Source organism: Heloderma suspectum, chromosome 7 (assembly GCF_057233095.1).
Source record: "Heloderma suspectum isolate Gila_16-S chromosome 7, 16-S_ref, whole genome shotgun sequence".
Taxonomy (NCBI): domain Eukaryota; kingdom Metazoa; phylum Chordata; class Lepidosauria; order Squamata; family Helodermatidae; genus Heloderma; species Heloderma suspectum.
The window spans coordinates 117,331,908-117,359,363 of record NC_139464.1 but is presented as its reverse complement, the minus strand read 5'-3'; the positions used below and the strand labels follow the sequence as shown (position 1 = coordinate 117,359,363).

General features: G+C 44.4%; 1 protein-coding gene across 3 annotated transcripts in view; it reads right to left on the bottom strand.

Annotated features, from left to right (window-relative positions):
- Nucleotides 1–27,456, bottom strand: part of SEMA3E (semaphorin 3E) — a 252,483-nt gene that overhangs the window by 193,571 nt on the left and 31,456 nt on the right. The window contains exon 1 of one of the 3 annotated variants that reach the window (XM_084811195.1): nucleotides 20,442–20,905. The exons of 1 other annotated variant lie outside the window; for it this stretch is intronic. The gene's annotated coding sequence lies outside the window, so the exon portion shown is untranslated. Of the gene's footprint in view, nucleotides 1–18,334; nucleotides 19,469–20,441; nucleotides 20,906–27,456 lie in introns of those variants that run through there. One more of the 3 variants, XM_084811196.1, reaches the window with a different exon arrangement.

Below are 27,456 nucleotides of genomic sequence, written 5' to 3'. Positions count from 1 at the left end.
ATGAGCAACACACCAAATCCATTAACATGGCTTTAAGAGTGAGGAAGTTGTTATCACAAAACCTCAGGGGGCCATCTAGGACCACTGAACTAATTCTCGTTTCTAGAACATCCGACCTGGTATGGATGCTATTTCCACTTCCTTCTCTTTTTGAATAATAACTAGAATATTCCACTGAATTCTGATTCCATCTCCTTCAGAATAGATCTTGTTAGCTTGCAGTGATTTAAGATGCCCCCAAATAGCCAAAACTAGGTATTTTCCAGAGGGGCAGCTGTGTTTGTCTGCTGCAGCAAAAAAAACAAAACAAAGTGTCTTGTGGCACCTTAAAGATTAACACATTTATTTATTCTGGCATCAGTCTTTGTGGACAGTGTCGACAAAAGCTTATGCCAGAATAAACAAATTTGTTCATCTTTAAGGTGCCACAAGACTCTTTGTTGTTTTTGTCAAAGCTAGAATTTATTTTACTGAGTTGATGATGTAATCCAAAAATCCAAGGGGTGAGATTATGAGCAAGTCATGGGTGGAGAACCGAAAAACAAGTCTTTGGGGGAACACCACGTGGATTTCTATATACTACAGTCTTTGTCCTGATCATGGAGCCAATATGAGTTTGCTAATCTTTTTTTAATGCCTTGTATTAGCTTATGATCAAGTTTCTCCTAAACTGAAGTTGCAGGCGGGTTAGTGATTGCTCCGCAATGGAGTCCATATGGAGCTGGATCACTTGAAGTTGACCAGTGTAAGAATAACTCTGTGGACACCCCAGTATTGTAACTTGACATTGCTTTCTGAAAACACGGTGGGCACTTCACCCCATCCATCACTAGATGTCTTCAAACAACACAAATGCACTAGTGTCATTGAGCATTACCAAACAACACGAACGCACTACCAATGTAAGTGGGATATATGCATACTGCATAAGCACTCTGACTGTGGGTTCTGTTCTGTTGGCAAAACAATGGGCCAATGCTGGGAGAACTCACAAGCAGTATGATTGCTCGACAAACTATTACAAATGGACGACTGTGATTTGAAGTGGCCTAGCTAGGCCTATGCTTGGAATGAAGCAGAGCCACTCATTCCTCAAATGGGGGTGTGAAGACCAGCAGCAAACATTTCCTGGAAATTGTCCTGAAAATGTAATGACAAATAAATAAACAAAGAAATGGCTTTGATTATCTCTAACCAAAGATTCCCATGTGTGATAAGTCCAGCAAACTACCGAGGGTACCAGAGAAGAACTGGGAACTACCCAGACTTTGTAGGAGCCAGCTTAGAAGGAAAGACAGGCTCAGACTGGAGCGCAATGACAGAGGAAATCATGCTCTTACTGGTATGCTCTGGTCTAGAGCCTGCAAGTTTCAGTGTTTAAGGATTTTAGAAGTGCAGCCTCAAAGTGCGATGAAGATTTGTTAGTGTTACAGCCATCCATGCACGCTGGTTTGAATTTCTTGTGGGCTCCCCCCTGTTTTTAAAACTTTCCCCCAAATCTTACCCAAATTGCTTTCCAAAATCTCACCCACCCACCCCAGCATGGGGATTCGGAAAAAAAGAAGAGTATCAACTGATGTCAATGGAGGTTATTCTTTTTTAAACTCCTGTGTGCGAGTGTGGGGTGGGGTGATTTCAGGAAGCAAATAGTGGGGAGGAAGGTTAAATCCTCCCTTCCTGGTGCTTGGTGGTCCCAATCCTCCCCACCCTCCAAGATGAGCCCAGGTACATGCTATGCAATTCACATAACATATATTTTAACCCTGAGTACCCTGCCTGGCGAGAAGACCTGGGGCAGATTACAAGCTAAACAGGTAAGCTCATTCCCCCTATATTAACTAGACCCAAGGGTCATTACACACACACACACACACACACACACACACACACGTGCTTCTTCCAGGCACTGCTTAAGCCTACCTGGAAATCACCTTGAGAGCCCTTCTTCCAGTGGTTGGTTATTAAATGCTGTTACACACTAAGGAAGGAAGTCCTCAGACACAAGCAGCACACATCAAAAGAGAAGAAAGCTGCTTCTTGTCATCTTCAGCAACTCGTACACCAGGACTAATTTTTATGCACCAGTAACACCTAGGTTTTTGCATCCCTGATTATTAAGTACTAGTGAACAGACCTGGCTTTGCACGGGTTGGGATGGCCCTTACCTTGATACAGTGAAGCCTTCAAGTAAACATATACAGCTGTCAGAGTTGGATGCATTGTGCCTGCCCCATCTGAGCAAAGCCAGGACCACCGGCACCCCTAGGGCCAGTCCCTGCCATGGTGCACACCTGTAGTCCCCTGAGGAAGGGGTCTGTCCACTCCATTGCCCTGGGGGGGGGCTGCCCCACAGTACGGGGGACAGGGCACCCATATTACTCTGTGTCTTGGACTACTAATCTCCTTGGCTTCAAAATGTATTGACTGTAGGGATGGCCATCTTGGGGAAATCTGGCCCTTTTTCAGCTCGCCGGATTTCCCTGCCGAGCCCGGCTCAGCTTCCATTTCTGAGCTGAGCCAGGGGCTTTTCCTGGAAGCCCGGGAACTTAGTTGGAAGTACCCAAACAAACGAAAAAAATCCTCATTCCCACCACTGCTGCCAAACAACCATCCTCGAGGTACAGTTGCTCAGCAGTAGTGGCGGAAACAGAGTGGGAGCCAGGAGGGAAGCCCCATGGCACTCCCCTCTCGGCTCCCACCCTGCCACCACCACCACCAAACACAACCCCTCATGCTCTCCTTGCTGGTGTCAGCAGCCCAGCAAGGAGAGAGCAAGGGGTTTGGCCAGCAGTGCAAGTCTGCGAGTTGTCCCAACTCGCACTGGTCGAGCTGAGCCAGCTCACAGACAAGCAAGCCGGGAGGCCAGGGGGCAAAGCTGCCCAAAGCTTGGTGGCCCCAGTCCCCTGGATGGATTCCTTTGACATCCCTGACTGCAAAACAATGTGTGGGTTAGGGAAGTCTGCCATGTGGTGACTGAAGATGGTACTGCAGGCTTCAAACACATGGACACCCTGGAGGGAGCAATTCTATGGCTGCTAGTCAGCGGCTAGATGACCATAGGATATCTGGTTTTCCGGGAACCCATCTCAGAGCCTGTGCTCCGAGGTCAGTTCCTGGAGAACTGACCTCCCCCCCTTCCGTGCTGCCTCACAGGCAGTGTGGAACAGCCCCTCGGAAGAGGAGTGCAGAGCAGCCAAAACGTGGCGTTCTGGGGCACAGAAGGCAGAAATGCCAGTACGACACATTCTATGTGTCGTCTGGCAGCCTCCTCCTCCGCTCCGCCTTTCCGCGGCTAGTCAGCTGAAACTGCAGGGCAGGAGAAGCATAGAGGGAATAATCCCCTCCGTGCTTCTCCTGCCCTGCACTGGATACGTGGTTGCCTCCAAGTTTGGAGGCGGCCACCTATCCCCATAGGATTGCGCCCTAATTTAATTAAAATTAACTAATGCTTTTTAAAAAACCAAGTAACCCCAAGGTACACACCCCTAGATCCCCCTAGTATGCAAGACAAGTTTCAGGTGCTAAGGTTTCATGGTCTTGGCACTGACAGGCAGACACACATACTCTTTTATAATTATAAAAGAAAGTTACTGGCTATGTAAATGGCATTTTACAGAACAGCATAAGCAAAGCCAACAGGTCTAACCAACAAGGAATGTATCTACATTTTTATAGGAGGGCAGAACAACACCGAGACAGGGTGAAAGAATGAGAGAAACAAGAAGAAATGGGAAAGATGAGCCTAGAATGGGAGAAAAAGTTACAAATACTTGGGGCCAAGCTACATGTTAAGCACGCTACATATTTTTTAAAACCCACAATCTCTGCCATGTCGCTACCTTAACAAAAAGCAGCGAAGTCAGGTGGCCTGAATAAGATTAGGGGCCTTTTTAGTAATGGCACCCACCCTATGGAATCCCCTTCCAGGTGAGATCTATCAAACACAGACTCCGTGCACATTCAGGCAGCTGGTAAAATCCCTGGTGATTTAAGAATGGCATTAGCTGAGAATTTCTTTTGTCTTCTGTGTGCTATGTTAAGGCTGTCATCTTGCTGATCTTTTTGCTGTAGTTTTATGAATTATTGTTCTTGTTATTTGTTTGGTTTTTTTGTTTCATTATGTTGAATGCTGTTTATTATGATGATTTTATGTATTATTGTTGCTGTTGTTTGCTTTAACCATTGTTTGTTATTTTATTATTGTAAGCTACATTGAATTCATCTTTTTTAAAGGTGGGCTATCCATTCCTTAATGTAATGTGTAGTTTGGCTCTTGGGCTGGGAATTGTAGGATGTTGTTCTGTCTAAACACGCATAGTATTTCCCCCTAGGTGTTCAAAAATATTCTGTGTTGCATCTTTCTGGTTTGATTGGACACAAGCTTTTCTCTTTTGTTTTCACAGCAAGAAACCAAAGGGGGGAGGGGGCTGAAATTGGTATCATTTTTGAACATCTCAACGTATCTAAGTAAAAATTTTCTAATGACAGCATACTCAAAATGAGAACAGACCTTGGGCTAGGGGTTCCAAGCGTGTCCCTTGGAGACCACTCCTAGATAAATTGGATAATTAGGTACATCTGGGTAAAAATAAACTGTGTACATTCCGCAAGTTTGCCATACTCCAGCAGGCAAATGAAATGCTAGTTAACCATTCCAAGCAATCAAAGAAGCCTTTTAAGTTCCATTAACATTCTCCTGCCTTTTCTTCAGGCTCCCTTCTTTTTAAGAACCAATGGGGCTCCTGCTTCCCTCTAAAGCAGGGATGGGGAACGTGTGGTGCACCAGATAGTATTGGACTACAACTCCCATCATCCCTTACTATCAGCTTTGGTGGCTAGGGTCGATGGGAGTTTCAGGCCAGCAACATCTGGAGGGCCATACGATTGTTGTTTTTCAGTCATTCAGTCGTGTCCAACTCTTCCTGACCCCATGGACCATAGCACGCCAGGCCTTCCTGTCCTGCGCTCTCTCCCGGAGCATGCTCAAGTCCATATTCATTGCATCAGAGATGCTATCCAGCCATCTCATCCTCTGCCATCCCCTTCTCCTTTTGCCTTCAGTCTTTCCCAGCATCAGGATCTTTTCCAGTGACTTTTCTCGTCGCATTAGGTGGCCAAAATATTTGAGCTTCAGTTTCAGTATCTCTCCTTCCAATGAGCACTCAGGGTTGATTTCCTTTAGGATTGACTGATTTGACCTCCTTGCAGTCCAAGGGACTCGTAAGGGTCTTCTCCAGCACCACAGTTTGAACGCATCCATTCTTCGGCGCTCAGCCTTCCTTATAGTCCAGCTCTCACAGCCATACGTTGCTACTGGGAAAACCATAGCTTTGATTAGATGGACCTTTGTCAGCAAGGTGATGTCTCTACTTCTTACTATGCTGTCTAGGTTTGCCATAGCTTTCCTCCCAAGGAGCAAGCATCTTTTAATTTCATGGCTACAGTCACCATCTGCGGTGATCTTGGAGCCCAAGAAAATAAAATCTGTCACTGCTTCCATTTCTTCCCCTTTCATATGCCAGGAAGTGATGGAGCCAGATGCCATGATCTTCGTTTTTTTAATGTTGAGTTTCAAACCAGCTTTTGCACTCTCCTCTTTCACCATCAACAAGAGGCTCTTTAGATCCTCTTCGCTTTCTACCATTAGGGTGGTATTGTCTGCATATCTGAGGTTGTTGATAATTCTCCCGGCAATCTTAATTCCGACCTGTGATTCATCCAACCTCGCGTTTCTCATGATGTACTCTGCATATAAGTTAAATAAGCAGGGCGACAATATGCAGCCTTGCTGTACTCCTTTCCCAATTTGGAACCAATCGGTTGTTCCATGTCTGGTTCTTACCGTTGCTTCTTGACCCTCGTACAGGTTTCTCAGGAGACAGGTAAGGTGGTCTGGTTCCCCCATCTCTTTAAGAATTTGCCACAGTTTGTCATGATCCACACAATCAAAGGCTTTAGGAGAGTCAATGAAGCAGAAATAGACGTTTTTCTGGAATTCTCTTGCTTTCTCCATGATCCAGCGAATGTTGGCAATTTGATCTCTAGTTCCTCTGCGTCTTCGAAACCCAGCTTGTACTTCCGGTAGTTCTCAGTTCACATACTGCCGAAGCCTAGTTTGTAGGATTTTGAGCATAACCTTGCTGGCATGTGAAATGAGAACAATTGTACGGTAGTTTGAATGCTCTTTGGCACTGCCCTTCTTTAGAATTGGAATGTAAACTGACCTTTTCCAGTCTTGTGGCCACTGTTGAGTGTTCCAAATTTGTTGGCATATTGAATGCAGCACTTGAACAGCATCATAGGATTTTAAATAGCTCAGCTGGAATACTGTCATCTCTGCTAGCTTTGTTGTTAGTAATGCTAACAACATTTAGTTAGTAAGGCCCACTTGACTTCACTCTCGAGGATGTCCAGCTCAAGTTCAGTGACCGCACTATCATGGCTATCAGGGACATTAAGAGCTTTCCTGTATAGTTCTTCTGTGTATTCTGTCCACCTCTTCTTAATCTCATCTGCTTCTGTTAGGTCCCTGCCTTCTTTGTCCTTTATCATGCCTGTCTTTGCATAAAACGTTCCCTTGAGATCTCCGATTTTCTTGAAAAGATCTCGAGTCTTTCCCATTCTATTGTTTCTATTCCTCCATTTCTTTGCATTGTTCATTCAAGAAAGCCTTCTTGTCTCTCCTTGCTCTTCTCTGGAACTCTGCATTCAGTTGGATATATCTTCCCCTTTCTCCCTTGCTTTTCGCTTCCCTTCTTTCCTCAACTACTTGTAAAGCCTCATCAGACAGCCACTTTGCTTTCTTGCATTTCTTTTTCTTTGGGATGAATTGAGTTGCTGCCTCCTGAACAATGTTACGGACCTCCATCCATAGTTCCTCAGGCACTCTGTCTATCAAGTCTAATCCCTTAAATCTATTCATCACCTCCACGTATATTCATAAGGGATATGATTGAGGTCATACCTGAATGCTTTAGTGGTTTTCTCTACGTTCTTCAATTTAAGCCAAAATTTTGCAAGCAGCAGCTCATGATCTGAGCCACAGTCAGCTCCAGGTCTTGTTTTTACTGACTGTATGGAGCTTCTCCATCTTTGGATGCAAAGGACATAATCAATCTGATTTCGATATTGACCATCTGGTGATGTCCATGCGTAGAGTTGCCTCTTGTGCTGCTGGAAAAGAGTGTTTGCTATGATCAGCGTGTTCTCTTGGCAAAACTCGATTAGCCTTTGTCCTGCTTCATTTTGTACACCAAGGCCATGCTTGCCTGTTATCCCAGTGATTTCTTGACTTCCTACTTTAGCATTCCAATCCCCTGTGATGAAGAGGACATCTTTTTTTGGTGTTAGTTCTAGAAGGTGTTGTAGGTCTGCATAGAACCGATCAACCTCAGCTTCTTCAGCATCAGTGGTTGGGGCATAGACTTGAATTAATGTGATGTTGAATGGTTTGCCTTGGATTCGTACTGAGAGCATTCTGTCGTTTTTGAGATTGTACCCCAGTACTGCTTTTCACACCCTTTTGTTGACTATGAGTGCTACTCCATTTCTTCTAAGGGATTCTTGCCCAGAGTAGTAGATATAACGGTCACCTGAATTAAATTTGCCCATGCCTGTCCATTTTAGTTTGCTGATTTTATTTATTTATTTATTTATTTATTTCATTTCTATACCGCCCAATAGCCAAAGCTCTCTGGGCGGTTCACAAAAACTAAAACCAAACAACACACAATAAAACAATTTAAAATATATAGAACATTAAAACCACAATATAACAATACAACCACAATAAAACCTAGCAGCAGTACAGGAGTTTAAAATACAGATTTAAAACAGCAAAGATAAAAATTTAGAAAGCTAAAATGCCTGGGAAAATAAAAAGGTCTTCACCTGGCGCCGAAAGGAGTACAATGTAGGCGCCAGACGAACCTCACTAGGGAGCTCATTCCAGAGCCGGGGTGCCACAACAGAAAAAGCCCTCCTCCTAGTAGCCACCCGCCTCACTTCCTTTGGCAGGGGCTCACGGAGAAGGGCCGCTGATGATGATCTTAAGGTCCGGGCAGGCACATATGGGAGGAGGCGATCCTTCAGGTAACCTGGCCCCAAGCCGTTAAGGGCTTTGAATGTTAACACCAGCACTTTGAATCGGGCCCGGAAATGGACTGGCAGCCAGTGCAGCTGGAAAAGTACTGGCGTAATATGAGCTCGCAGGCCAGTCCCTGTTAACAATCTTGCTGCCCTATTTTGGACCAGCTGAAGTTTCCGGACCGTTTTCAAAGGCAGCCCCACGTATAACGCATTGCAGTAATCCAGACGAGAAGTTATCAGAGCATGGATAACTGTAGCTAGGCTATCTCTGTCCAGATAAGGGCGTAGTTGGTATACCAGCCTAAGCTGATAAAAAGTGCTCCGTGCCACTGAGTTCACCTGTGCCTCAAGTGACAGTTCTGGATCCAAGAGCACCCCCAAACTACGAACCTGATCCTTTAGGGGGAGTGCAACCCCCTCCAGAACAGGTTGAATATCACCTAGCTGGGCAGACGAACCACCCACTAACAGTACCTCCGTCTTGTCTGGATTGAGTTTCAGTTTATTAGCCCTCATCCAGTCCATTACCGTGCCCAGGCACTGGTTCAGAACAGCCACTGCCTCACCTGGTTTTGATGAGAACGAGAGGTAGAGCTGGGTGTCATCCGCATATTGATGGCACCTCAGCCCACACCTCCGGATAACCTCCCCCAGCGGTTTCATGTAGATGTTAAACAGCATGGGGGATAGAATAGAGCCCTGTGGAACCCCATGGCACAATTGCCATGGCACAGAGCAATAATCCCCCAGCACCACCTTCTGGAATCGGCCATCCAAGTAGGAGCGGAACCAGTGTAGTGCAGTGCCTCCAACTCCCAACCCAGACAACCTATCCAGAAGGATACCATGGTCGATGGTATCGAAAGCCGCTGAGAGGTCCAGGAGAATCAACAGGGTCGCACTCCCCCTGTCCCTCTCCCGGCAGAGGTCATCCCACAGGGCGACCAAGGCAGTTTCCATTCCAAAACCAGGCCTGAAGCCCGATTGAAATGGATCTAGATAATCCGTTTCATTCAAGAGTGCCTGGAGCTGTCCTACAACCACCCGCTCAAGCACCTTGCCCAGGAAGGGGATGTTGGCCACTGGCCTATAATTGTTAACATCCTCTGGGTCCAGGTTAGGCTTTTTCAGGAGTGGTCTAATTACTGCCTCTTTTAAAGCAGCAGGCACCACTCCCTCTCTCAAGGAGGAATTTACAACCTCCTGGACCCATCTGATTCCCAAGATGTCGATATTCAATCTTGCCATCTCATGTTTGACCACCTCCAGCTTACCTTGATTCATTGATCTGACATTCCAGGTTCCTATACAATATTGTTCTTTACAGCATCGTACTTTCTTTTCACCACCATACACATCCACAGCTGAGAGTCCTTTCGGCTTTGGCCCAGCCACTTCACTCTTTCTGGCACTACTTGGAAATTCCCTCTGCTCTTCCCCAGTAGTATACTGGACACCTTCCGACCTGAGGGGCTCATCTTCTGGCGTCATATCTTTTAGCCTTGTGATACGTTCAATGGGGTTTTCTTGGCAAGAATACTGGAGTGGGTTGCCATTTCCTTCTCCAGTGGACCACATTTTGTCAGAACTTTCCACCATGACCTGTCCATCTTGGGTGGCGCTGCACGGCATAGCTTATGGCTTCACTGAGTTATGCAAGCCCCTTCGCCACAACAAGGCAGTGATCCATGAAGGGGCAGTGATCCATGAAGGGGATCCTTACCCCCTCTCTAAAGGAAAGCCAAGGGCTAATTCAGATGTGCAATCCTTCCTGGAGTATACCAACTGCAGGTAGAGGATTGTATGTTTGAATGCAACCCACATAAAAACTGCACTGTACGTTACAAACTATCATAACAGAATGAATAGGCTAAAATCCTGACATGCTAGATTTCTGGGTGCAGTATTTTTATTTATTTATTTATTTATTTATTTTTACATGGGGTAGGTGCCAGGCTCTGACCTTTGTTCTGCCAGGCATTGCCCTTGAGCTCCCAAGCACTTTCTCCACTTAATGAAATCCTGGTATATCGTTCATCCTAGATCTCCAATGTCTTTTGATCAGCCCCAGGTTTCTTTAAAATAACCTAAGCTTTCAAAATATGATGCGCTGTACAAACACTGACCTCTGAACATGCTTATTTGGATTAGCGCGGTTTCTTCAAAAGTCTCTCCTGGTCACTTATGCTGTGCCAATGTGTAGGTATAAAAATATTTCCTTAGCGCCTTTCTTCTTTGAATATTTATCCCTTTTCATCCATATACAGATCCTTATTACATGTGTTAGATATCTTAAATACATACACAATGGGAAATCCAAAATAGAAGGATTTATGTTTGCAACCTAAGCCCTTTTCAGACAATGATTCAACACATCTATGCGAGAGGTGGTAGGGACTTAGCTCAAGTGTGCTGTACCCAAACCTACGGACATACATTTTGAATGACAAAACAGATCCTGTAGGCATGTAGGGTTCTCTCTATGCAATCCGGAAACCAGATTTATATATTTTTTTTTTTAGGGTTCTCAGTAACATGAAGGGAAGCCTGCACTCATAGAGCTGTATGCATTCAGGTGCTAATCCAGCTTTCAAATGTATAAATGTAGTTCATAGGCATTGTTTTGATATCCAGCCCGACTAAATAACATGTTCATTCTCAGAGTTTGAACGCTAAAAAGTTTGCAGCCCCAAATCCACCAGCACTTGCATAACACTTGACTTCACATACTTGTTCAACTGCAGGAGAGCCAAAATCTCACCACAAGATCCACAAGCAAATTAATCTAAAGTACTTGATGGCCTGAACTTACTGGCGCTAAATCAGCTTACGTTCAAGAGATCCGGCCTAATGGAGATATTACGGGTGGGTTGTTAAAGAACTGCTGTGTACTAAAAATAGAAACTCTTCTTCTGATGGATGTAGTTTAGTGTTTGCAGATGATAAGCCACTAAATGTGAGGAAATGTTTTAATGGATGCTCTCTTTTTTATTATTATTAATAATATGAAGGTGATGAAAATAGGAAACATATAAACTACCAGAAGGTGCAATTCATTGTGATTTCTTATTGAGCCCTATGTAGGCATTTGGCTGCTCATGTGTAGGGATGAAGTGTGGAGGGGGATGTGGGCATGCATGCAAATCCTGCTTCCAGTGTACCTGTGTGTTTGGTGCCCATTAGACCTTCGCATATTGACTGCAAAGGCCTGAAAAGGGTTCTGTGAGTGCTTTCAGCTGAACACACTTACAGAGTTCCTGTGATCACAAAACCTGTGTTATCAGGGTTTCTGATTGTGGGAACTCTATAACCATGTTAGGCTGAATGCACTTATCCAGCCCTCTTCAGACTTTTGCAGTCAATGCGCAAAAGTCTAAGCGGAAGCCAGGCACACAGGAATGTCATAGGCAGGGCCAATGCGCACACCCATGTCTCGCTACATGCAAAGAGGCGAACAGCTGCACAGGGCTTACAGTTTCCAAATTATAGATGTGTGTGTGCACACAGACTTCTTCCAAATTTGTGCTTTTTTCTCTCCAGTATCTCCCTTCTCTTTCCATTCCTTTGTCTGTGCTTCAGCTTCTTCCCACTCCTAACTCTAATTTTTGTTTGAGCTTTTCTACATGAGGCATTTATTGTGCACTCATCATTCCTTACTCATGGTTGTTTACAGGTTCTTTAGACAGCATCATGACACCCCAGTTTCACCTCTGTTTTTTAAGAGCACTGTCTCGGGGGGGGGGGGGAGAGAGAGCACAGAAAATTGAGTATTATTTTGTTAGAGCAGGGAAAATGGAGTATTATTTTCCTACTTGTGTAATTGCATTATTCTGCTATAGCACAGCACCACCTAGAGGTTATGTAGTGGAAAAGCTGGAAAGGAAAAGCTCTTTGTGTAGAGCTTGGATCTCAATTCTGTGACGAAACCAAACGTAGATACAGTGGATTAACAGCCTTGTGACGAAAAGCTCTTTTCCCCTTCCCTAATTTTAGAACTGCTACCCCTGTATCCATTGGCTAAGCTTTTAACATTTCGATCTCAATCTCAAGCCCAATTTGGCCCCTCACATTTCTAAAAGGCTCCTACAGCTCTCCTATATTCTTACTGGGTATTAGTCTCTCCTCCCCTGTCCTTCTGAAGCACCTTCATATTGCTCCATCTCTCTCTCTCTTTTTTCCCCTTACCATTTCTCAACTACAGCTGCCAGTTCCATTCAAATAGTGTGCATATATATTTACATTTCTGTAATAATAAATAGCTCTGTGCTGACAATTTCAGTTCTTCCATTTTTGGCATTTGTGGTGGTGGTGGTGGTGGGGAACTAAAACTCTGGCCAAAGACGGTGGGGAGGTGAGAACTTCAAAGAACGTTCTCCTTTGAGAGGAGGACAAGATTGCTGCTTACATCTTTAAGTGAGGGTGGTGGCTAAGGAATCTTCTTTCTTTTTTTTTTCTTTTTACTTTAAAAACACCCCCTAAACTTTGAGCAGCATAGGACCCTATAGAGAAACTCCTTCAGCTCTTTCTGAACTCCCATGAGACCTCGCACTCTCCTGTGGGCATTCAGGAAGTATTCCCAGGCTTGGGAAGCTTCTCTACAAAGCAAGAGTTAACAGGGCTTTTAGAGCTTTAGAAAAGCTCTGTTCTTCCTTGCAACAACACAAAGCAAGCAAAGTAAGAGTTTTTCTAAAGCTCCAAACAGTCAATTTGTTGTTGTTTGTCTGAAACTCATTGCAAAGAAGTTTTTGCAAGCCAGGAGTTCTTCCTGAATGCTTATTGGAGAGGGTGTGGTCATGTGGTCTCAGAGGAGTTCAAGAAATGCTTCTGGACTAGAGAAGCCTGTCTGTAAAGAGTCTCATGCTGGAGAAATTATTCAAGTAACATCCCCCCCAATAGAAAGAAGATCCTTCAGCCACCTCCCAGACTTAAAAAGGTATATGGAAGCCCAGTCCCCTTCCCCAAGCTGAAAATTATTTGAAATTTTCCCCTTTCCTGCAAAAGAGGCAGAAAAAACTGTGCCTCTTTCACAGGGAGAGAAAAAAAAATCCTAAAAATAGGGGGCAGAATTCAGCACAGCACTAACAATAAACCATATAGGGTACAATCCTATTGTCCCCAGAGTGAGTCCCAGGGACCATAGGATTTTTTGGGTTCCCTGTCCTAAAGCCATATATGCTGCTTTGATTTTGGGAGGGAGACTTAAAGATCCGATCTGCCCCGTACAGCCACCACAGAAAGAACTGTGGCACCTGCTTTCCCAGGTTGCAAAAGCGGCCTTGGATGACTTAGCAAAGATAAAAAGGGGGCACTGCAGTGGGCAGGAGTAGAGGCTGGGATATGCAAAATCCTATGGTCTCTCTAGCCCCAGCCCTGCTCTCAGCAGCATGACTCCTCTAGATGGACTCAGACGCCCCTGGATGAAGGGAGGATGAAGAGGTGAAAATTGCCTCTGTCACTCCTCCTTCCCTCCTGGCAACAGCCTGGCAAAGCATTGGATACTTGGAAGCCTCTGATACAAAGCACCTTGGATAGCTCCTTTGGAGTTCTGACTTGCTCTGACTGAAACCCGGAGTAGATTCACTACCCCACTGATATCAGAGCCACCAGCCTCCAGTGGTTGCAGCCACAGCCAATTATTCTAATAGTTGCCTAATTATCTCTTGCTTTTCCCCACCTGGATGTCCTTCAATGCACTGTGACTTTTGATTAAAGATCCTAACAGAGATTGCTGAGGAACATGTACTTAATTAGACATGTGCATTTATTTATTAGATTTGTACACAGCCAACTGGCCAATGCCCTTGGGGCACATGGTTAACAATGCACAGTAGATCACCCCAGTCTGTAGTGGCAAATGCACTAAAAAATTTAAGCAGACTAGGTTTCATTTATAATTTATAGCATTTAACTTTTTTATATACAAAGAGCATTTGAATTTTTTCACCTCTGCTTGCTGCGTCTCTTTCCTTCATATTAAAAGACACCAATTCACTACAGTGCTGTGATGTAATAGTCACTCATGTCTAAATTTTTCCACTGCCAGCTCCTTCTAAATGAGAAATTCCCACTAAAGTCCAAGCAATATTAGGTTTCACATAGCAGAGCTTCCTTTCAATCCAGAAAGGAATGGCATTTTTTCCCCAGAGGATATAAGTACACATACACACATACATACATACAGTGGTTAAACACAGAAAACTTGCTTCGTTGGTTCCACAGTGACCAAAACTACATTCAAAAGATGTGGATGACATCTTGGTTGCTCAGAGTCAAGGAAACCAAACATGTTCTCCATCAAGGAACTGGAATGAAGCAAAGTTCTCCCAAGAGCTTTGGGAGATCACAAGCTGAAGATCACAAGCTGAATATGAGCCAACACTGTGATGTGGCTGCAAAAAAGGCAACTGCTATTTTGGGCTGCATTAACAGAAGCATAGCTTCCAAATCCCGGGAAGTACTAGTTCCCCTCTACTCAGCACTGGTTAGGCCTCATCTGGAGTACTGTGTCCAGTCCTGGGCACCACATTTTAAGTAGGATGCGGACAAACTGGAGAGGGTTCAGAGGAGGGCAACAAAGATGGTCAGGGGACTGGAAACAAAGCCCTACGAGGAGAGACTGAAAGAACTGGGCATGTTTAGCCTTGAGAAGAGAAGACTGAGGGGAGATATGAAAGCGCTCTTCAAGTACTTGAAAGGTTGTCACAGAGAGGAAGGCCAGGATCTCTTCTCGATCATCCCAGAATGCAGGACACGGAATAATGGGCTCAAGTTACAGGAAGCCAGATTCCGGCTGAACATCAGGAAAAACTTCCTGGCTGTTAGAGCAATACGACAATAGAACCAATTCCCTAGGGAGGCAGTGGGCTCTCCCACACTGGAGGCATTCAAGACGAGGCTGGACAGCCATCTGTTGGGGATGCTCTGACTTGGATTCCTGCACTGAGCAGGGGGTTGGACTTGATGGCCTTGTAGGTTCCTTCCAACCCTACTGTTCTATGATTCTAAGACCTAGTCCTGTAACAGATCTAATCTTAGCCTCACTTTACCTGCCTCCTATGTAGTATATATGGCCTGACTCTTTAAGAGACATGTGATTCCTTGGAGCTATGCCCCTCCCTGAGTGGCTGGAATGGTTCAGTCTGTTGTTGCTTCTAGATGGTCAACAGCGCATTGCTGTTCTGCTGCTGTAGTTTAATAAAAATTTCCTGTTGAACTCTGGAGTCCTGTTGCTTCCTGGTCTTAGGGCAGCCACTACCAAAGGTCTTCTCACAAAGTGAGTATCCTTATCCATAACTCACAGCAAAGAGGGAACCCTTACATGGTGTCCAAAGAGGGACTGCACCTCCAATAAACCAGAAGCACATCGCCCAGGGACCTGTAGCTTGCTCTGCTTTGCAAGATGCATGCTTTCAAGCCTCCTGAACTGAGCTTGACTGGGAATTTGGGAGAGAACTAAAGAAGATGGGAACAAAAGCTTCTTCTCTACCTTACAGTGTCAAATGCAAACAGCAAACCAGAAGACTATAAAATAGCAATTGGAGCTGCCGGGGATATTATGATAAGGGACAAAATTGTGTTTAGTATCCCTGATTGCAAACTAAAGGAAAAGCACCTACAGCACCCTGATCTCACTCTTGCTCAAGGAACAGACATCTGCAGAGCTCAAGCACTTACACATGCATCAGCACTTGCAATGGCTACTGAAGCTGCTATGCCTGTGTGTACTCAGTCTACCGCACAAAGCAGCAAAGCCCTTTGCACACCCAGCAGCCCCTAGAGGCAATGCATCTGCTGCACAGGGCCAAATCTGCAGGAGGCAAGGTTTCACACACAGCTTGCCCTGCTTTCCCAGCTACTTGCCATAACTGAAATGGCAGAAATCATTTTGCAAATATGTGCAGAAGCAAGCTCCCTTTATCCCAAGAGGAAAAATGTCGGGAAACCTTGTTTGTGGGCATGCTAAATGCATCCAAAGGTACCGAAAGCAACTCACAGCCATGCTTCACTGAAATTAATGTAGCTGGAGTTTGCAAACCAGACAGCAGGGTAGAAGCAAACACCATCCCTGAAGGCACAGTCTCATCCTTGCCAGAGCAGAGAGTGTGATGAGAACACCAGCAGATGTGATTCTAGTCACTTTTGGAGGGACCAGAATCAAACCCAACAGTACAATTACAGCTCAGTGTACAACCATCTCATGTGAAGCTAATTTGACTTTCTACATCACAGGGGATGATGAACCACCTCTGCTGGGTAGGCCAGCCTGTATTGGCCTAGATCTCATTAAGTAAGTGCATGGAATAACTTCCAACGCTCCCTTGACTTCCAAAGATGGTCTTCTGAGTTCTTATTCCGACGTTTTTGAGGGGCTTGGCCTATTTCCTGGCACCCACCATATTTATGTGGATCCAGCGATACCTCCAGTGGTTCACAGGTGCCACAAGATCCCATATGCTACACTACCTCCTCTCAAAGAAACCTTGGGCTGTTTGGCCAGGATTGGAGTAATTTCTCAAGCGACCAAACCTACACCTTGGGTCAAAAGCCTTGTCATTACCCAGAAAAAAGATGGCACATTTTGCCTTTGCTTTGACCCCAAAGACTTAAATAAGGTCATCAAAAGGCAACCTATCCCTACCATAGAAGATGTGCAGCAAACCAAAAAAGAAATGGATTTCCCAGCGACGGACATCCCTAGGGATGCTCAAGCTCCTCAAGATTCTTCAAACTCCACTTCGAAGCCCAACTCACCCTGCTTCCATTTTTATTTGCAACCTGGTTTTTCTTTTCACTCGAATGGGAAAAGTGGGCATTTTCTTGAGCGTTTTTCAAAAGTGCATACTTTCCCACATTGACTAAAGCACGAAAATGCGCATATTTATATAAGACGTGCATTTTTTCCTCAGTTCCTTATTTCTATTAGCCTAACACCTTTTCCTAAATGAATTACATAAAGGTAAATCCTACTGATTTGAAAAGGGCACTACTTCCACATAAGCATGTGTAGAATCATTGTCTTTTCTAGTTAGGGTTGGCATGTGGATTGTTGTATCAGTACAGTTTCCGAAAACCACAACATTTCACAGATTTTATAAAAATCTGGTATTGTGGGTGCATAGCACTAATACTTGTAACGTGATACAGTGGTGCAAGGTCAGGATTGGAGCCATTTCCTGTTTGGCCAGGATTGGAGTCATTTCTCAAGTGACCAAACCTATACCTTGGGTCAACAGCCTTGTCATTACCCAGAAAAACTTTGCACTTTTGCCTTGACCCCAAAGACTTAAATAAGGTCAACAAAAGGCGACCTATCCCTACCATAGAAGATGTGCAGCGAAATCTAGCAAGCAAACAATTTTTACTATTCTGGATGAAAAAGATGGCTACTGGCAGATCAAGCCGGACAAAGAATTGGCCGAGTTGTGTATGTTCAACACTCCTTGGGGACGTTACCATTTCAACCCTTTGGTATAAAATCGGCTAGTGAGGTCTTTCAGCAAAACAATCACGAGAGATTTTGTAACACTCCAGGCATGCACATAATTGCACATGATATGATTATAGTTGCTACAATGAAGGAAGAGCATGAGACCAACCTAAAACAAGTTCTAGACAGGGCATGCCAGAAAGGTGTCAAATTTAACCAAGATACTGGTCTTGGTTGATGAGGTCAGATACATGGGGCATATCATCTCAAAAGATGGTGTTCAACCAGACAATAACAAAGTTCAAGCCAGATGCCACCACCAACAAATAAAATAGGTGTCCAAAGACTTTTGGGTACTATACAGTATGTGTCCCAGTATATTCCTAATGAGTCAGCCCTGACAGCACCCATAAGAGGTCTTCTACAGAAAGATGCAGCCTGGGCATGGGACCTGCCTCATCAACAAGCTATAGACAACCTGAAGGCCTATGCTTCTCGAGACCTAACCAAGGCAGAACAAAACTACACACCGATTGAGGAAGAACGTCTGGCCATTGTGATTGCCATGAACAGGTTTCACCAATATGTGTTTGGAGTTCCAGTGCTAGTCCAGTTAGACCCCATCAGGACCCCGTCCTTCAGAGACTTAAAGCACAACAACTGAATGGATGGTCCCAGAGATGGAAGCAACTGAAGCCAGAACTAATGGCATACCTTTGAAAGATCAAATTCAAATTGAAAATGAATTGCTGATGATCAGACCAAAAGTTATCATCCCTCAAGGTGCACGAAATGACATGCTAAAGCTGCTGCACCTACCTGATCAAGGAGTTCAAATGACCACAGCCGGAGCCAAAAGTCTTATGTACTGGTCTAACATGAGCACCCACATAGAGCAGTGGGTAGGCAGTCGCCCACAATGTCAGTCCCTGCTGCCAACCAGTCAGCGAGAGCCAATGCTGCAGCATGAGATCCCTACTCTCCCTTCACTGAAAGTTGCAGCTGATATTTTCGAACTCAAAGGATGCTCATACTTTCTGATAACAGATTATTACTTTAAGTATCCAGAAGTTCTTCAGCTTGCAGACAAATCAGCTGCCGCTGTTGTGGCAAAGACTAAAGCAGTTTTTGCTCATCATGGCATACCCAGTGAGATCGTTTCTGATTATGTCCCATTTGTCAGCAACAGTGTGCATCAGTTTGCTAGAAAATGGGGTATCATTATGACACACTCAAGCCCAACGTATCCTCAGTCCAATGGACTAGCTGAGCGCATGGTCCAGACCGTGAAAAATATGCTAAAGAAAGCTCTACCAGATGATAAGATCCCCATCTGGCACTGTTAAGCTTGAGAAACACTCCAGTTACCGGTCTCCCCTTTGCTCCAGCTCAATTATTGATGGGATGTCTCTTGCATAGCACACTAGCTACTACCTTGGAGGCATTATCACTTCCAGTATCATCAGGAGTACACACACCACTTCGCCAGCTCCCACAGCGACAGAAGTCACATTATGATAGGGGAACTGCCCCTTTACCATCTCTTCATGTAGGTGACACGGTCCAAATGCAAACAAGCCATGGATGGATACTGGCATCTGTCACTGCAGAGAGGGATGCGCCATGAGCATTTATAGTTAAAACACCAGGTGGAATGACTTACTGAAGGAACAGAAGACATCTGAGGAAAGACCGGGCTTGTCTCACCCCTAACATCATCAGAGGCATCACCAAATACCTCCACTGATCGTCTGCCTAAGGAGGATGGAGATTCAGTGCCCCAGAATTTTATACATCCAGCTGACTCCCCCGAAACATCCAGAAATCCTCAAGGAGCAATATCCCAAACCAGGAGTGGTCAAGTGGTACAGCTCCCATCCAAATAAAAATTAAAACTTATTTCAGCCTGAGGTCTGGATTCCATTTTGGAGAAGTTCTCATGGGTCGCGTTCCAGTGGTGGGTGGGGCAGAAGACAAAAGGGGCAGGTACAATGGGGCCTTAAAAGAGACATTTCACGCTTTTAGAATGGGGGTGTATATTTACTGTGCGATCTTTAGCCTATTTGTATGATTATTTAAAGTTTGTTATGATTTGTAACTGTAGTTACCTGGAAATGTTGCTGTAGTTTTTGTATTTTACTTGATGTTGCTGAAGGCTGCTTTAAGCATGGTTTTACCCTGGAAAAGCCGCCAACAAACAAAATGACGATGATAAGCCACGGTGGCTTGTTTTTATCATGCGAACCAGGTTATCGTGAAAGTGCGGTTATACATTCTAATTTATTTTATACACCAATGTGCATTTAAAATAATGTTCAGTTAAATTAACACATGGTAAGATTTCCCTACAGTTTTCTGATGCGTATGTGTGTGTGTGATACGTATGCACAGAATCTCTACAAATACCACCCTTTCAGTTCTTTCTATTGCAGTCAAGAGATCAGAGATAAAAGCAATAAGAGATATAGTTATAAAACAAAATATAGCCGCAAAATATAACTCAAAACTGTACAAAAAAAGATACCCTAAGGTACCCCCCCAAAAAAACAACAACCTTCAAACATCAGATAGTTAGTTGCTTCCTTGTTCTCATTGCTACTGTGGCCACAACCAACACTGCTGATGAAATTTTATCTGACAGTAGATATTTATCCTAAAATAGGCCTGTAAAGTAGCCAATAACGAGGCAATCTTTTGCTGCCTAGTTCCAACACAGAAAATGCAGAAAGACAGAATGTGTTCCACAGTTTCCACTGCGTGGTGGTTGAACCCTCAATGGCAGGGGAACACCACTGTATCTTTCCCAAAGCGTTTGGGAGTGTGGCACATTAAATCGGATAAAAGTGAAAGTCCAATGATATTTAAATACATGCAAATTATGCAAATAAGCAGCTTCCTGAAACAGGGTTTTATAAGGAATACTTACAGAACAAGGTGAGCAGGTTGCACATGCATGAGCAGAAAGGAAAAATGCCAAAGTCTTTGCTTTATTAGGGCTATCGGGGGATCAAATCCCATTTGAAGAAAAGAAGATGCGATGGGTTTTTTGAGCCACACACTTTATCCAAGCCTTCTGTAACCATCCTCAGGCAGCTAAGATAGCAGCCCCCACTGCCATCCTACATATATAAATCTTAATCCAAAGCAGTATGGCTGACAGCCACATCCTCCTCACATCCAGTGGGCACTGTCCTCTCTCCATTAATGTAACTGCATTGGGAGTGCATGTAGAGATGTACAAAAGGGCTTGTAAGAATCTGATTTGTACGCTGTTACTACCTGAAGATAGCAGCTTGATAAAGGAGCAGAGTGAAGATCTTACCACTGAAGTCTTTGACCCCATCCCCTGCTGTGTATAGGGGAAAAAACCCATCGCAAAGCAGTAAGACTAATGCTTTCTGAAGACGTGTAAGATCTATTTGTAGATCTTGAAAGAGAATGATGAAACACCACCCCCAAGTATTGAACACGTTTGACCTGTTCCTCAAGTTGGCCATCCAAAAGCCACCTGTGCTGAGTAAACTTCTTCTCAAACAGTAAATCCCATATTCAAATCATCCTGTCATTTTAAGTACTATTTGATAAATCTGGAGAGCATACCTTTCTCTTCAAGTATTTTCTTTCAATTCTATTTCTACAATTCAAGCTCCCATTTCATTTCTTATGTACCCATGGGCCTGGAAGAGCTGAAATCAAGGAGCTCACACACTGTTTCTCTTCAGGCTGCAAGCCTATGCACACTTACCTGAGAGTGAGGCCCACTGTACATAGTGGGCCTTACTTCTAGGTAAGCACACAGAGGATTGGGCATTTGAGCTGCAAGTCCTGTTGATTGATGATGCTCCCATGCGCCCTTAAGAGTAATCTGTACTTCAGCCTTTCCCAACCTGATGCCCTTTAAATCTGTTGGACTCCAATTCCCATCATTCTTAGAAAAGCTGTATATGGAATGCGTAATGTGCCCCAACAGTTATCAGTGCACTTCAATCCCAATAAAAGCACTAGTGTATGTCTAGCCCTGGGTTCAAATCACTCTATGCAATTTTTGTGCTTTGATTATCTTCGGTTAAAATTATTTGTGGAAGAACTATGAATTAAACTGTTATACATGCATATTTAGCGGAAGATAAAACAAAATTCTAACTATATCCTTCAGGCATCTTCAAATCTATCTGCCTGAACATCAGACTGACAACTGTGGTTGGGTTCCCCCCTCCCCCCCCAAACCTAACCACTTTTTTTACATACCTATTAGCACCTTACTGAGTGAGCATCTCCCTAAAAAAGTTTTTAAAAAAATCTTGTTTGTTCTAAATTGGCATTTCCGCATAGGGCTTAATGTGTAGATTGGCTGGAGGCAAAACTATATCTCAGTCTCCCCTCTTTAAATGCAATTCATTTGTCAACTGTAATGAATAAGAGAAAAGGAATAATCCTGGCCAAAAGTGCTTTATTTTGTGAATGTGCTTCCCTGCATGTGTTAAATTGTTTATGCCTTCCTGATGATCAAAAACATTTGGATTACAGATGTGAAGTAATACCTAATGAAGCGATCCCTAAGAAGCGAACAAATAGTCTTCTATATGTTCTCCATGGATCTGGGAGAAATGAGGAATTTCAAATGAATCCTTTGTGAAATGAAGAATACAGTCCCCAAGTTAATTAACAGGCCAGGGAGCTGGTATGTTTGTGCTTCCTGGAAAGCACAAACACCAGGGCGCTCTCATTCCCAAATACCCACAGCGAACAGCAATTGTTACTTACACACCACTCCTTAGCACTCTGCAGGCTGCTCTTAGCCAAAACCTTGATGAGAAAATTGAAAGTATGCTCAGTGTGTGTGTGTGTGTGTGTGTGTGTGTTTGGGGGGGGGATTCCCATTGCCAATTTTGGTGGTGGGGAGTAATTAAAGGCTTTCCCCATCATGATGGACTACAAAGGCTATTCATTCAGAGATTTCTTAACTATTACAGCACTTCATCAACTTTCTGAGTGGTCCCCGCAGGATGAAGGAAACAGGCTTTGGGAAACTCAACTGTTATTAATATGACAGAATAGGCCCCTTTAAAAGAGGGATGGGGAAAACCTGCTTTGAAACTATCCCAGTTCGTCATCGTAAGAGCTACAGTTCCAAACCGTGCAATAAGAGGAACGTTCTACCAAATTTACCCCTATATCAGGGGTGTGGAATCTCTTTCAGCCCAAGAGCCAAATTCGATTTCAAAGAAGCTGCCAAGTTGAGCGGGATCATTCCAGAAGTGGGCAGGGTTGAAGGCAAAAGGGGTGGGGCCAACAGTATCAACATATTTTAGCTTAAAGTGCTTGGAGCATAGAGCAAACAGCCCAAGAATAGATAGAATAAATTGGCTCTCCTATTCATAACCTAAGTCACAGAAGGTGACAGTGTTCAGTGACAATGATGGGTTGAGACCATGGAATATCTGCAGTCCTGTACACATTTGAGATGTAGTGCTTGATGGTCAGAAACAAGTAATAGTAATGCAGTGTTCAGAAGGAACCTGAGAGTAGCAGTGTAGTGGAACCAGAGTCCACAGTGTGGAAGCGCTGGGACATTTCGATTGCCAGGGACAATGATGTCATCTGCTACCCCCTCAGACTTCCCTGTTCTCTCTGATCTTAGCTGCCATCCTCTCAGTAGCTGGGGGGGGGGGGAGACAGAGATGGATTTTCCCAGCAACAATATATTGTTGTGAGCTATCCCTATTGTAATACAAAGTACCGGGGTGGCTTGATCTTGAATAGATAATTAAGACCCATTTGCATTACGAAAGACCTCCTGAAGGAAATGAAACTACTGCGAGTGGTTGTTGATTTTAACTGATTAGCTGTGGTGCTGGGAAAATAAACTGGAAAACCTTGAGCTGGTGGGGCTTATACTGCTGGGGACATGTGTCCCTCTTTCCATTTCTCATGCAATCTCACGTCTCTCCAGCAAAGTCCAACCCTAGAATCATAGAATCATAGAATAGCAGGGTTGGAAGGGGCCTGTAAGACGATGGTCCAACCCCCTGCTCAGTGCAGGAATCCAAGTCAAAGCATCCCTGAGAGGTGGCTGTCGAGCTTCATTTTGAATGCCTCCAGTTTGGGAGAGCCCACCACCTCCCTGGGTAATGGGTTCCATTGTCGTATTGCTCTAACAGTCAGGAAGTTTTTTCCTGATGTTCAGCCAGAATCTGGCTTCCTGTAACTTGAGCCCATTATTCTGTGTCCTGCATTCTGAGATGATTGAGAAGAGATCCTGGCCTTCTTCTCTGTGACAACCTTTCAAGTACTTGAAGAGCACTATCCTATCTCCCCTCAGTCTTCTCTTCCCAAGGCTAAACATGCCCAGTTCTTTCAGTCTCTCCTCGTAGGGCTTTGTTTCCAGTCCCCTGATCATCTTCATTCCCCTCCTCTGAACCCTCTCCAGCTTGTCTGCATCCATCTTCAAGTGTGGTGCCCAGAACTGGACATAGTACTCAAGATGAGGTCTAACCAGCGCTGAGTAGAACACCCTACACTGCCCTTCACCAGTTCACTATTCTATGGCACAGATATAGCTCAACAGCTGCCTGCATTTTTAGACTTGGGGGCATAGCTATGGGGACTGTCACGACCAGTGGCTGTACTTGAAAAGTTACCACTGCACTTCTGGCTGTGTCAAAGGTGCCTGAATAGGATTATATTATTTGGCTATCAGACATCTTTTTTAAACAGGGGAAGGTGTCTCAGCATACACAGATACAAATCTCCAGCAGACTCCAGGATAATTGCCCTAATATCGCCTAAAGAACATCTGTAACTATGACAACTTCTTCCTGAAGCTAAAGGCCCACTATTTCCAGTTATCGCTGTAGGACAAATCTAGACATGCATATTTAGATAAGCCGTACAAAGCTGCATCGCTTATTTCTTCTACCCTCGTACGTGAGGAGCAACTAGCTTGTGTCCTGGAGTGGAGGTCTGGAGATTAGCTAATAGTGGAGCCAGGAAGCAGACAACTGGACAGTTAGCCAAGAGCTGCTCAGACTGAGGAAGAAACTCAAGCATCAGTTTCATAGGACTGGGTGGAACTCGACTAGCTCACTCCCAGTGTCATCTGGCCACTGCTGACATGGTAGATGCAATATCACCTTCTGGCCATATGCAGTGGTGGCGCTGAAGCAGAGGAAGAGAGCAGGCCAGCCAGTCCCTCTTCGGGGAAACGACTACCATGGCACAGAGGGTAAGGCACTTGGGTCTTGAATCTAGAACCCTGTTTCGGGATTGGCACCCAAGTACATAAGAGGAGTGACATCAGAACGCTTGTGTTTAAGGACATTTACATGAGGATATGAAGCATGTTTCCAAAAATCACTATTTATTTATTTCCATGTATATCCCGCCCTTCATGAAAGTCTCAGGACAGGTCACAAGAATGTTAAAACAACAAAAAATCAGCAGTGAGATCAACTGCAGTGGCAACTAGCCACTTATAAATGCCTGGGTAAATAGGTGGTTCAATAAAGTTGGTGTCAGGCGTTACGTCTCGCAGGAGAGGATTCTGAAGTCAAACTGCTGCCATCACAGCCAAGGCCCAAAATTACACATGGTGTAGAGACAGTGGATAGGGAGACATTTTTCTCCCTCTCCCTTAATACTAGAACCCAGGGTCATCCCATGAAGCTGATTGGTGGGAGATTCAGGACAGATAAAAGGGAGGACTTCTTCACACAGCGCATAGTCAAACTATGGAATTTGCTACCACAAGATGCAGTGATGGTCACCAATTTGGAACTTTAAAAAAAGGGTTAGTCAAATTCCTGGAGGATAAGGCTATCAATGGTTACTAGTCCAGATGGCTGTATGCTATCTCCAGTACCATTCCAGAGGCATATGCCTATGTACACCAGTTGCTTGGGAATATGGGCGGGAAGGTGCTGTTGCACTCATGTCCTGCTTATGGGTTTCCCGTGGGCAACTGGTTGGCCACTCTGTGAACAGAATGTTGGTCTGATCCAGCATGGCTGTTCTTATGTTCATGTCACCAGGCAATGTGGTGGGATCGTGAAACAGGCTTCTGCCATAGATTGAATAGTGTGGGCAGGCTAGTACAGGGAGAGGCTTTCCTTCCAATTCCTGGGTCTCAAGTTGTTAAGGGCTAACACCAGCACCTTGAATCTCTCCCACCACTTTTTAGGTCCAGAAGGAAGTCCCTAACATTGGATTCTGCCAGTAAAGGAAGGTAAATCCGTCGCACATAGGAACAGGGCCTTCCCTGTTACTGTCTCAAGACTTTGGACTGATTTCCCTGAACAGGTAGTGGGGTTCTTTTTATAAGAACGTATTAAGATGTTCTGGCAGCCAAAAGAGCCGATGGAGCATTGGCATGCTGGGATTCTGGAGGTTTTTGAACCTCTGGCTTAGAAAAATGGAGAGGAGTGCAGAGCGGAAGTTAGGAAAAGAAGCCTTGCACCATGATACAAGAGTATTCTAACTTCATTCTCTCTGCCAGTTTAAGTGAGACATCTTCTGATTGGAGGAGGAATGTGTACTCTACTCTCCCATTAACATTTTACTACAATGATGGCACTGCTTTTGAAAATATACTAGAAAAAAGGAAGAAGGAAGACAATGTGGATTGATGAAACAATAATCAGGCACATCCATGTGGAATTAACAAAGACGCTTCTAGCAGAGCGTAAAGGCAGGAATTGTGTCCATATTAAACATATGCAAGTGCTGTGTATCTTTTATATATGTAATGTAAATTAGAGGTGGCAGAAGGTAAATCTGGATCTACTAGTAAATCTGGGTGATTTGCAGTGGGTTGACAATAGGAGCAAGAAAATGACCCACCCACCCTAAATTACATTGCTGAAATGAAGAAAGTGTGGAGTAACCAGATAGGGATATTTTTTTGCAGAAGGACAGTGAGTCCAGTCCAGTCCTGGTACTCAGAATAAACTTCTGGGCTTAGAATTCTTTCATTCTAAGTGTATGTGTTTTGCACGAGGCTACGGGTGATCGATCTCAGGGGTTCTAGTAAAAAATAAAGTAGATCTCACAAGCCTAAAGTCTGCCCAACCCTGATATAAACCATCTGGACTGGAGCTATGTTGGAATGAGAACTTGAAGCATGTCTGTAAACGGCTGTCATGTCTCTCAAGAGAAGCGGGGAAGCGAGGAGAGCAGGTTCAAGGGAAAATGGACTTCATGGCTTCATCCCTGGAATGGCCTGTCTCTCTACCTCCTGGTGGATTCATGGCTCTTTGCGTTTTTTTCCCACCCTGCATGCATTTGTCGGCACAAAAAGACTGTGAAACTTAAAGCACTGATTGATTTAAAATGGCCAAACCCCTCCTTGGCTTTCCCATGGGAAAAATAGTTTAAAATTAAAGGTTTTCAGTGTTTTCATGGATTCAGTGAAAAAAAATTACTAAAGCAGGGTAGATATTACTGTGATAAATCCTTGCCTGTGAAATTAATTCTCCCCTCCCTCCCACTTAATGTCATAGCCCTACTTCCTTTTCCATCTCATGGCTTTTTTGAGCCCAGTTTATTCCCCCACCCTGCTCTACATACCTATGTATAGATGCAACCACTAGCAGAAGCTAACACTTTATGCCAATATGCCACACAAAAAACACTTGTTAGTCCCCAGTGGTGGGAAACCTGCAGCCCTAGGGCCATATGCAGCCCTCAGCCTAATTTCAAAAGCCCTCTGCATATGATCAATTCAGACCTCTGGCAAGAGCATTCTGTCCCTTCCCTGGCAGCTGGCTGGATGGGAAGGAATCAGGAGAGAGAAAAGGGGGTGGCAGAAAGAGAAAAGGGGTGGCAGAAAGAGAGAGAAAAGGGATGCAGAAAGAGAGAGAAAAGGGGGTGGAAGAAAGAAAAAGGACGACCCACTCACTTCTGGCTCTGTCTGGCCCTGGCCATCAGATGCTTTGGTCTTTCTC